Source organism: Lolium rigidum, chromosome 6, assembly GCF_022539505.1.
Source record: "Lolium rigidum isolate FL_2022 chromosome 6, APGP_CSIRO_Lrig_0.1, whole genome shotgun sequence".
NCBI lineage: Eukaryota > Viridiplantae > Streptophyta > Magnoliopsida > Poales > Poaceae > Lolium > Lolium rigidum.
Genome location: NC_061513.1, coordinates 361,694,915 through 361,707,359, shown reverse-complemented (window position 1 = coordinate 361,707,359; position 12,445 = coordinate 361,694,915). Strand labels below are relative to the sequence as shown.

Genomic DNA, 12,445 nt, shown 5'->3' with positions numbered 1-12,445 from the left:
TTTAAGTTCAACAGTTATAGAAGTTAGTGGCCCCGTGTTCAGTAATCAGTACACAGCCACATCCAAACGCCAAACTGAGCCCCAAGTCACCACACCAAATCCTTCAGCATACCCACCTCCTGTAGCATACTGGCTGCTAGAACCCGCACTCATATCAACACCAATGTATACCATTGACGAAATGACAAGGACGCGGGAGAACAGACCTGCCACCAACACACACGCTCTGTTGTTCCACGCGCTGGTTTTGCACTGCGTCGCCATCCTTTGCTTAGCAGCGAAGGAACGAAATAGTGTAGTATGAAAATGCCCTAATATAAAAAAATGCAGCGAGGTCTCTGAGCTAACGTGTCGCAGCAGCAGAAGCCTACCGAGTCGTAAGCCTTTCTTGCTTGGCAAGGTGACTTATTGACTAGCCTTTTTGGTTGGCACGGCGACTTCCATTGACTAGACGAGACTCGGTCTGACTGGAGTAAAGACAGACGTGCAGCAGCAGGTACGTACAGTACAGGTATAGGTCGTAGAGCTCAGCGAAGCCACGCCCTCCTGCCAGGCAGCGCCAGGCACAGGTCTTCTCTCTTCTCCCATATATTCCATCTCACAGGCTCCCAGCTATGGTCTCACTGTCACCACACCACCGTCTTGCCCCCTTCCATCCCCACCAAGCGGCAGTCTCCAACTCGAGTGCGTGCAGGCGTGCAGCGTGGCGCAGGGCAGGAATCATGCTGAGCACCATTGTCTCGACGAAGCGCGCTTACCAGCTCCCGGCGGCTGTGGAGCGGGAGCTGGTGCAGCTCGAGGGGAGGCACGGACAGCGAGCGGACTCGCATGCGCAGCATCGGCTCGCGGGGCTCGGCGAGGCGGCGGCGGTGCGGGTGCTCCAGAGAATCGGGGAGTCTCAGCAGCCGGTCCAGAACCTGTCTGCCTATATCCAGTGGATGGCCGGCTTCAACGCATCCCAAGACGCCGCCTGCGGCTCCATCCATCCTGAGCGAGGTGCGAACAAGCTCTCTCTCTCTCTCTCCGTGCGAGCGTGTTGCACTGTTTTGTTATTGCATCATCCACAGTGCACCAAGCCGCTGCAGATTTTAGGTGCACCCCCCCCCCCCTACCCCTATACCATGCATTGGTGCCTAGGGAAGGGGGAGATAGAGTGCGAAGCGGAGGCAGACAAGTCCTCGCGCCGTGGTGGAGCCTAGCTAGGAGAGCGTCGGAGGTCGATTTAGAGCATGTCTAGCAGATTCCCTATCCGACCCTATCCGCGTAATAACCGCCGATTTCTAGTTTGGAGGGTGTCGTTCAGATCCGCATCCGATCCTCATTTTCAAAAAAAATCCAGGCCGTCCCGACTCGCGCTGCATGACCCCCAAGTTCCCAAGTCGGAGGGGCTGTGCGAGGCCGGCCTACATCCATTCCCCCCTTGGCTCGAAGGAAGTTTCAGCTCCTCCCTTTACCGCTTCCGCTCCACCCGCCGCGCCCGATTCCGCCGCCGCGCCCATCTCCGGCCACCGGAGCCTCCGCAACCGCCCCGACATGGACGCAGCTGCCCCTCCGCCGCTCCCGGGCAAGGCCGCACGCGGACCAGCTGCAGCGACCGCATCCGGATCTAGCGCCACCGCAGAAGCCACCACCGACCCGGCCGTTGTCGCCGCGCCTCTCGCTGTTGTAGCAGCCAGAAAGCGGAAGCAGCTAGGGCAGCATGTTGTCCCCGCGCCTCCCGCTGGTCTGGCACTCCTCGCTGCAGTGTCCCTGCCGTCCCGGCCAAGCGGGTGAAGCGGCCGGGTTCGATTCCCGTCTCCGCACTTAACTTAGCAGTCTATATAAAAATAAAAGGACGGTGGCGGTCGCGGCGCTAGCGCCGAAGAAGCCGGCTCCAAAGAAGGATGCGAAGAAACCATCGGCGGCCAAGATGGCGTCGGTTGCTGCCTTGACTGTGGCGGTGGTGCCTACACCGTCGGAGCCGGTCGATGCGTGCAAGGTGGTTGATGAAAGTCCCGAGTTTGATGACGCGTCGGAGTCGTTCGGTGGCATGCTCAACGATGCTGCCATGGACATCGACACGCCGCCGCTTGCGGACTACGGTGACTACAACGACGGATTGGAGGAGGGGCTCGAAGGGGAGGAGTTTGAGGAGGAAGAAGACGCCGACGGCGAGGGAGAAGATGAATTGGAAGAGATCGAGGAGGGGGCGTTCGATGGGGCGGTGGCCAAAGCGAAGGGGAGAGCGATCTGGATCGGCAACTACACCGAGTTCGAAGACGTGATCTTGATCAAGGCTTGGGAGGCAGTTTCAATGGATGCCATGACTGGCACCAACCAAACCGGCAAGAGGTATTGGCAACGTCGAGGATAAATTCTTCCAACTGATGCCGTCTCTCTCTACTACTCCGACCCGCTCCTACCGCTTGCTCCAAGGCCGATGGGACACCATCAAGATGGCGTGCATCCGGTGGTCAGGTTGCATCGAGGGCGTGAGGAATGCGCCACCGAGCGGCACCAACGCAGGCGATTGGGAAGCTATTGAGCAGCAAAGGTTCCGGGAGATGCCAGGTTTGAAGCATGTACCATTCAAGTTCGCTCATTGCTATGCACTTCTTGAGCACAATCCGAAATGGAAGTTGAGGGAACAAGAGGTGCCACCGCCGAAGCACAAGCTCATTGAGTAGGACGCGGAGGAGGAGGATGACGTGCTTGAGAAGATGAAGAACAAGGACAAGAGGCCGGATGGATGCAAGGCGACCAAGGAGAAGATCAAGAGACAAGGAGAGGCCGCTTCATTTTCTCTCAAGATCGATGTGATGGTCAAATCCAAAGAGGCGATGATGATCAAGACTTTGGTGGCCAAGAAGGAGATGATGGAGGCGAAGACAAGGGAGAAAGAGGCAAAGTGGGCGACACTCGGGAGGATGCAAAGCGGAAGGCCGACACAGAGGAGAAGAGAGCACGCGCCGAGGAGCACCATGCCATGGCGGAGCTCATCGCGGCGGAGAATGCCACTATATTGATGAAACTGGCCGGCCATGGATGAGGAGACCCTTGAGTGGTGGAAGCTCACGAAGACGCAGATCTTGACGCGGAGAAGGGAAGCTGCACGCGCTGCCATGGATGTCGTGATGTGTTAGAGTACGTCATGGGCTCTGGACCCGTTAGTCTTATGGTTTGCTTAGGGGTCAAGTAAGCCTTGCTTGGGAGTCAAGTAAACCTCTCTATATATGGAGAGGAGATGTATCAATCTAATCAAGCAAGAATTAAGAAGGAAATCCCTTCCCTCTTGCCCGGCCGTGGGCAAAAGGCTCCCGTCCGGCCTTCTCGCGCCCTCGCAGCTCTCTCTCTCCCTCCCAAACCCTAGCAGCCACATAACATTTGGTATCAGCTTTCCCGGGTTCGATCATGTCCAGCCCTCCACCGAGTTCTTCCCACCCGCTGCCGCACTCCGACGTCCCCGCCGTTCTCTCCCCGGCGGAGATCACCGCAGCCCTCCGCGATCTCGCCACCGCGGTCCAGGAGATCCACCTCTACTTAGCTGGCCCCTACGGGCCGCCGCCGGCCGCGCCACCAGCCGCCACCACCGGGCCACTGCTCCTGCCGTGGCAGCCGCCGCATCTGGCGGTCTCCGCCGCGGTCGCCGCCACCACCCCGCCCTGGTTGGCGTGGCCGTCCCAGCCCCTCACGGGCCCCGTCGCGGTCGTGGCCTCGCTGCAGCAGCCGACGTTGCTGCTGTCGTCGCCGCCACCCGACGCTGGGCTGCTGCAGTCCCCGCTGCCGCTGTCCACCATCTCCGGGCCAGGCCCTACCTCAGCGCTGGGGGTTCCTCTTCTCCAGCAGCCGGCCGCCTTCTTTCCCACCGGGACGCAGCAGCAGCAGCTGTCGCCGCCACCAACGCTGCCGCTGCAGCTGTTGTCCTCATCGACGCTGTCCCTGCCGTTCGGTGGGCTGCAACAGCAGCAGCAGCTGCTGCCGCCACCGATGCCGTCTCTGTCTTTCGGCGGTGTGGGAGCAACCTTGGCCCCGGGCTCTACATCGACACCGCCCGGGATGCCCTTCCACCAGGTCCGTTTCCCTCCATCGCCGTCACCACTTCCGGCTTGGATCGCTATCCGCCACGTGTCCGCGGCGGTGAGGCTGCAGGCTGCTGCGCGCGGCCTCCTAGCGCGTCGGCGTGTGCGGGAGATGCGTGATCTACAGCTGCAGCTCCTCCAAGTTGCGCTTCGTTGCGCAACGGACCTCGATCTCGTCCGCTGCTTCGGGGATCTTGGGCGTGCGGTTTCCCCCACGGGCGGCGGACATGCTGTTTTTCCCGCGGGCAGCGACCTCAAAGTCTGCGCCATCGACAGTCATCCGGCGGGGAGAAGGCATGGTGTCACCGACAGGAGCGCACCGCGTAGCACCACTGCATTCCGCCGCCGCCGCGCGGGCTCCTTTTGTCCCGCTGGTTTCCATGGGATCCAGGTGGCTGTACGTGTGCACGTCCGACGGGCGAATGGTGTCCACTTTATTTTCAGGGGTCAACAATAAAGCGTCCCAGTTTATTTCAGGTTGAGAGTATAAAACAAGCCGAGATGTAAAAGGCTCGTTTTTAGGTGTTAGGGTTGTGTTGCGTCGAGTCATGGTTTGTTTCGGTTGCAGCTCGAGGACGAGCTGCATGTCCAGGTGGGGTGTAGTGTTAGAGTACGTCATGGGCCTGGACCCGTTAGTCTTATGGTTTGCTTAGGGGTCAAGTAAGCCTTGCTTGGGAGTCAAGTAAACCTCTCTATATATGGAGAGGAGATGTATCAATCTAATCAAGCAAGAATTAAGAAGGAAATCTCTTCCCTCTTGCCCGGCCGTGGGCAAAAGGCCCCCGTCCGGCCTTCTCGCGCCCTCGCAGCTCTCTCTCTCTCTCCCAAACCCTAGCAGCCACATAACATGATGACTGCCGGAGGCGGAGATGCTACGCGAGCGGCGACGTCTATGTCGATGCGCCGGCAAGAGACGGTGACGCGTGATCACTTCCCTCTTTCATGATGCATGTGATGTTCAATCTTCTTCTGGTGCAGAGTACTTTGAACAATCTATTTTACATGATTATATGATTATGTTACTGTATTTGAGAATTATCGAATAATTTGGATAAACCTGCGTTTGCGGTTTCTGGTTGCGGGCCGAAAAATGGCCACGCAATCCAGCCGCGCCAAACATGGTCCGCATAACAGCATATTCCCGAATATAGTGTTATGCGGGCCGTGTTTGGTGCGTCTGAACTGTGCGGCCGTTTTTCGACCTCCAAAACGCTGTTTGAGGTGGCCTAAATAGGCGGATATGGGGTTTGCGGTTTTTTGGATATGCTAGAGATGCTATTAGGTGGATAATCGCTCGATCTGGAGGAGAATCGATCGTTTGATTCGAATAGCTCTGGGAGTCGAAAAATGGAGAAATAGGCACCGATCTTGGCGGACGTGTACGGGGACATTGGTCGTCTATTGGTCGGTCTCTACAAAACCAACGGCCCCAGATCGCCGTCATTTCTCTCGCTGAATATAACGGCCGGTTTCATGTCCGTCCTTCCTCGTCTTTTTCTCACTGGATGGAGGCCCGACGCCCAACAGACCCTGGTTGTACAGGGGAACAGAGAGGCGCCGGTGGAAGGAGGGACCGAGGGTTGTGGCCTTCTGGGAGGAGACGTACGTTTTGCCGGATGTTAGGTTTGTTGGGTGGGGGGAGACGGTGGCGCCGCGAAGAAGCAATCTCATGGCTGTCCCCAAGGGCGGCGCGAGGGGGTGGAGCGGCAGGTGGAGCCGGCGCCGCCGCTTAGAAGCGACCTCACTGTCATTGCTCGTTCGTGGGGATTCAGGCAGGCTGCTGTTTCATAAATGGTGTTTGTGTTCATCTTTGATTCTTTTTTTTTCTTTTTTGAAAAACAGGGGATTCCCTCCGAATTTTCTATTATCAGACATTGATTCGTGGCCGTGGTCTCTGTCATACCATTTTAACTACAGTTATACTGAACTGAAGTTATCTCTATTATCTAGGTTTTTGCTTGTGTTACTGGCATATATCACATCATAGTATTAATTGTTTTGTTCTTCTACTGACAAAGTCTTTGATCAAACAGATGAATCTGCAATGGGACCAATGTACAATCATGCTGGTGCTCAAATGGAAGAGGAGATCTGCAACGGGGAAATTCCATTTGATTCTTCAAAACGGGTCAGGATTGAGCCAGCTGCGAGCCTTGCCTGCCGGATGCTTATGTATAGCAGTGAGAGCCCTGTCAGGTTGCACACTGATAGTACTACCCGGCAGCTGCCCCCTCAGGTCGCAGACCATGAAATGATGCAAGTTGGAACCCCAGCCCCGAATGCCATGTTTTCGCCTGCGAGAATGGTTTCCACCCCAAGCCCTCTGCGGAACATCACAAGACGTTTCCATGAGATAGCAGGCCCATCGAGAACGGTAGGGGTTGAAACAGCGCTGTCCCTAGCGTGCATGATGCCAGCAGAACCTCTTGTCGATGAAAACGCATTGAGGGCAACAGCGAGCCCGCAGATGGTAGCACTGGGGGACCTGGAGTTTGTTAAAGTTTTCCTGATACATGTGTACCTTGCAGGGTAAGTCTCCTTAGTCGTTACTGCCTACAGCTTTTGCAAAGAAGCTTTTCTGGTTACCAACCTGCTAGCTTATGTACTAATAAGCCTTACTTTTACTTTATTATGATTACTTGTAAAGCTTAATAATTCTACACACTACTAATTTCTGAAGTTCAGCATGCACATCTTGTTCTGGCTGTCTGCTGTCTGTGCTATGTTGTTGCTAATCCCTCCCGGCTTCATTCACAGAAAGAAGATAGAAGATGTGTGTGAATTACATGAGGAATATATTCGGTCCTTGCATTCACTGCCAATGGAGCATTTTGAGTCAGAAATCTGGCACAGATTTGGTCACAAGTTTATAGCTGAAACAGACAGAAGAAAGGTTGTATTATGTATTGAACTTGTATTCTCTTTTTCATTATATATCAGATATGTTTGCTCATGTCTACAGCTGATATATTTTATGTTATTATTTAGTAGCTTACGATTGCTCAGGTTTGAGTTTCTTAACCTTGAATATAGACATTTTAGGATATTTCTTTTCTGCCTATGGTGTTTCGACATATTTAATTTTGTCAAATATCTCAATAACCAAGAGTATGATCACTAACTTTTACTAGCACCAACTGTCATCTTCCTATGGAGAACCCATAATAAGATCACAGTTTTTTATAGCACCAGCTGTCATGTTCCCAAGATATGAGGGAGGCAAGTTTTTCTTGCATTTCTAGAAAATATATCTATATTTCATGAAAAACAAAGATTGTACGAATGTTTTCCATGGAAACAAAAGAAATCAGCATTATACTTTTTATTTAAGAGCTTTTGTAATCATAAGCCCTGTCACAATTTGAATAATGATTCTATGTGCAAGCCATTATGCATCTCCTGTAGCTCATTGTAGACTCATTTCCATGTTCTGAATAATGATTCTATATGTACCTCCCAACATTGATTCCTATCTGAATGTTAAATTTCACATCCATGTTGAGATAAGTCAAATGCATTTCCTTTGTTTATGTGTTTCTCCCTGTATACCTAACATGTATCTTATGGGATTATTTTCTAACTGATACTTGCAGAACCTTGATTGGGACCCAAGTAAAGCAAGTGTATATCATTGCTGTATCGAGAAAGCAGAAGACTCGGTAGTTACCATCTTTAAGGTTTGAAAGTTCCTTAGTCCTCCTATCATGGAGATTTTACATTCATTATTTAATCATGATACATTTTTATCCTGATCTTCTCTTCCATCTTTTCATATCTCCTAGTGAGATACTTTGTCAGTGCCCAACTGCCCATGCATGGGTGCCGATATCCCTGTTTTTTGGGAAGTGCTGGTCTGATGCACTTCATCAAATATACCCAATTGTACAGTGGTATTGGTACCTGCAAAATTTCATGTTGAATTTCATTGTCGCCATGTATTTTTCAACATGGATGTGGGCACCAAATCAGCAATGTGTATGCGCCAGCTGTGGACTGGTAGTCTGGTATTCATACCCTTGTTAATCAATTTTCCAGCTGAATGATGAATGCTCATCATTGAGTGGATTCATTGTGCGGCCAAGTTTGAATGTAATTTATTCTCTAATGTTTCAATATTAGTAGACCGTTCCTATGATAATTGCAAGTGCTGCTTGCCTTGTAGTAGACAAGTCCTGGTTGTTTGACTGTCCAGTAGACACCATCAGTACAACGACTTCTCTTCTTTCTTATCTGTTTCGTACAACTTATAACCTCTTATTTGATAGCACAGAATGCATTACCAGTAGTCCAGTACACATCAATATATTCCAGAACTTCATGTTTATTTGATTTATTTCAGGGCCCATATAGGGAGAACACGAGGAACAAGCTGCAGAAAGTTGTTGGTGATGACAATATTCTTATCGTTAACTTCTCAGAGATACCTGGGCATAGAAACATTGGAGATAACATCGGTACCCACTGTAGTTATTACCAACAGTTTGCTGAAGATGGCATCATCTTGGGTTTGCGTCGTTACCGATTTCTCAGTAAGTTTCCATGTCCTGGAATGCAGCATCTATTGGAATATATTTAAATGCCAGACTGAATAATGGATTTGAAATATTTAGTGTACTAGTATTCTATTGTGTTCTATAGTAACCTATAATGTGCCCTAGATGAACGAATCACAATTAAAGTTTCTACAACTGCTAAGGAAAAGTAGGGAAGCATTGTTGCTACATGCTACATAGTAAGAGTTTTAGCTGGAAACCAGAATATTTAAATCTTGTCTAGACAACATTTCGCCCAGCTGAATCTTATTCTAGTACAATTTTCATTTACTACATACAAACATTATGCCAGTAGAGATTACATATCCTATGGAAAAGTAGAAGCCATCCAAACCAACCAACTTCGTCTCTATCTTCACAGATCTTCAATTAACTCCTTCCATACACACATTCTCAATTAGATTTGTTAATCAGGATGTAGACACCATGCCTACAAATACTTTATGGTACCATGGACCAAAAGAACCAAGCACAACACCGAGAAGGCACAAAATACAACAGACCCTGCCAGTGGCGATCATGAAAAGAATTTAATGCGTATGATTTCTGTGGACAGAGGTGAGGGCCTAACCTGAGGTAGGGATAGATGGTGGCTGCAGGGAGGAACTCTCTCTTGTTAGGTTTACAGAGATAGAAGCACCTTATATAGGTCAGGAACTGGGCTGGGCCAGATGGACCACAACAGAGAACAAGTAGAGAACCCAACAGGACATACACCACATACACCAATACTTATCCAACACTCCCCCTCAAGATGGGGAATAAATGTCAATCATCCCCATCTTGGCACAGGCAAGATTGCACTCCTTTGAGCCTAGCCCTTTTGTTAAACAGTCTGCCACTTGTTGTCCTGATCTCACATAAGCCAATGAGATACTCCCTCTATCAATCTTTTCTTTAATAAAGAACCTGTCTGTTGGGTAATCTAGCCTTTCTCCAGTTCTAGGTGTCAATAAGCTTAGTGTCTCCGTCGGTAGTTTCAGTTAGCTCAGTTAGCGTCGGTTAGCGACGATTGGGCTTTAGCCGTCGGTGACCAAGTCTTGGGATGGCAGGAGTTTGTTAGCTCACCGGTTCCAACGTCGGGTAGTGGTCTCTACCCTCAACAAGCACGATCAAGTCGTGGGATGGCACGATTTAGTAGGATCGTGCAGCGGGGTTTTAGCTCGCGTTGTTGAGTCTCGTTTCCGGTTCTTCGTAAATAAAAGGAAGAAGAGAAACCAGAAAAGCCGTATGTTGTACGCGGCAACAATCCTTGTCTCTCGCTCGTTTGTGTTCTTGCATTGATTGAGTAGGAGATTAGGGCCACAAGTGGTATCGAGCCTAACCCCATGGTTGGGACTCCACCGCCGGCACCTTCAGCGCCGGCGGATGCAGCGGCTACAAGCGCTGCAGCGAGCCGAGAGCCCCCTTCGCGCGCGTCGCAAAGCCGCGGACGAAGCGGGGAAGGAGGAGCGGTAGCGGCGAGGTGGTTGTGCGGGAGACGATCGTGCGGGACGGTGGCAGCGGCGGCTCCACGTCCTGGCCGACACTCACCAAGACCAACTACACGGAGTGGGCAATCCTGATGCGCGTCAAGCTCCAGGCCGCGGGCCTGTGGGAGGCTGTCGACGCGGACGACGCGCCTGAGCGGCAGGAGAGACAGGCGCTCGGCGCCATCCTGAGCTCAGTGCCGTCGGAGATGGTGCAGCTCCTCGCCGCCAAGGACAACGCCAAGATTGCTTGGGACACGATCAAGACCATGCGCGTTGGTGTCGATCGCGTCCGCGAGGCGCGCCGGCAGAAACTCCGCAAGGACTTCGACGTCATGGCGTTCAGGAGCGGGGAGAACGTCGAGGATTTCTCCCTCCGCGTCTCGAGCATCATCACCGAACTCCAGGCTCTGGGCGACACCACCACCGAGCTCGACGGCGTGTCGAAGATCATTCGCGTCGTGTCGAAGAGGTATGCACACATGGCTTGCTCGATTGAAACCTTGCTCAATTTGAAGGAAGTCTCGATCGAGGAGTTGAGCGGCCGGCTGTCGGCGTCCGAGGGACGCGGCGAGCCAGAGGCTGACGCTGGCGACCGCCTGCTTCTCACGGAGGAGGAGTGGTGGGCACGCGCCGCTGAACGCCAGCCCGGCAGTGGCTCCGGCGGGAAGCAGCAGCGCAGGGACCATCGCCAAGGTGGTGGCAAGGACGGAGCCCGCAGCGGCCCATCCAAGGACGACAAATGTCGTTACTGCGGCAAGAAGGGCCACTGGGCTCGCGATTGTCGCAAGAAGAAGAGGGACGAGGGTGCGCAAGCACACCTGATCCAAGGGGAAGACGAGGGCGACCCCGTCATGCTGCTGGCCGAGGTGGTGCTCGATCCAGTGCCTGCCGCCCCTGGGCTGCCAAGTGCCACGATGGCACTAGTAGTGGAGGCGCCGCCAGCTGCTCATGTCGCGCCCGCAGCACCGGCGCGCGAGCTGGTCTTCCTCAACGAGGAGAAGGCCAAGGTCGTCCCAAGCAACGACGGCGGCGCCGCCGATTCCGTGTGGTTCCTGGACACTGGAGCGTCCAATCACATGACAGGCGATCGCTCGGCTTTCATGGAGCTGGACGAGGCGGTGCACGGCAGCGTCAAGTTTGGCGACGGCTCCGTCGTTCAGATCATGGGGCGCGGGACAATTGCCTTCTCCATCGATGGAGGAGAGCACCGCGTCTTCTCGGATGTCTACTACATCCCGAAGCTCCGGAGCAGCGTCGTAAGCCTCGGCCAACTGGACGAGCTCGCCTGCGACATACGGATCAGGCACGGGACGCTCACGATCCATGACAGGCGCGGCAACCTCTTCGTCAAGGTCCGGCGCGCGCCGAACAGGCTGTACAAGCTGACCCTGCGTCCTATCGTGGGCACCTGCCTCGCCGCACGCCACGACACAATGTCTTGGCGGTGGCACGAGCGTTTCGGCCACATCCACCTCGATGCCTTGCAGAAGATGGGGCGCGAGGGCATGGTGCGCGGGCTGCCGGCGGTCGTACCGACAGGGGAGCCGTGCCGTGCATGTCTCGCCGGCAAGCAGCGGCGCACGCCCTTCCCGCAACAAGCAAAGTTCAGAGCGGAGGAGCCGCTCGAACTGGTGCACGCAGACCTGTGCGGAGCCATCTCCCCTCCCACGCCAGCTGGGCGGCGCTTCTTCCTCCTCCTCGTCGACGATTACAGCCGCTACATGTGGCTCACGTTGTTGGCCACGAAGGACGAAGCAGCAACGGCCCTCAAGCGCTTCCAAGCCGAAGCGCAAACGGAGGGGCGCTGCAGGCTCCGGACGCTGCGCACGGACCGCGGCGGAGAATTCACCTCGGCGGCGCTCGCTGCTCACTTCGCGGACACTGGCGTCAAGCGACACTTGACGGCACCATACGCGCCCCTGCAGAACGGCGTGGTGGAGCGTCGCAACCAAACAGTGGTGGGCATGGCGAGGTCCATGATGAAAGCTAAGGGAATGCCCAACTACTTCTGGGGAGAGGCGGTGAGCACAGCGGTGTATGTGCTGAACCGCGCCTTCACCCGCTCCGTAGACGGCATGACCCCGTACGAGGCTTGGCACGGGACGAAGCCCTCCGTCGAGCACCTCCGCGTTTTCGGCTGCGTCGCGCATGTCAAGAACGCTCGCCCACTCCTTCGCAAGCTGGACGATCGCAGCACGCCGATGGTGTTCATCGGCTACGAGCCCGGATCAAAGGCGTACAGGGTGTACGATCCCACCACTCGACGCGTGCATGTGACACGCGACGCCGTCTTCGACGAGCCGGCGAGCCGGAAGTGGGAGGAGAAGGACGGCACGCCAAGCACATCGCAGGACTTCGTGGT

General features: G+C 53.9%; 1 pseudogene; it reads left to right on the top strand.

Annotated features, from left to right (window-relative positions):
* The first annotated feature begins 614 nt into the window (after positions 1–614).
* Positions 615–12,445, top strand: part of LOC124665039 — a 30,573-nt pseudogene continuing 18,742 nt past the window's right edge.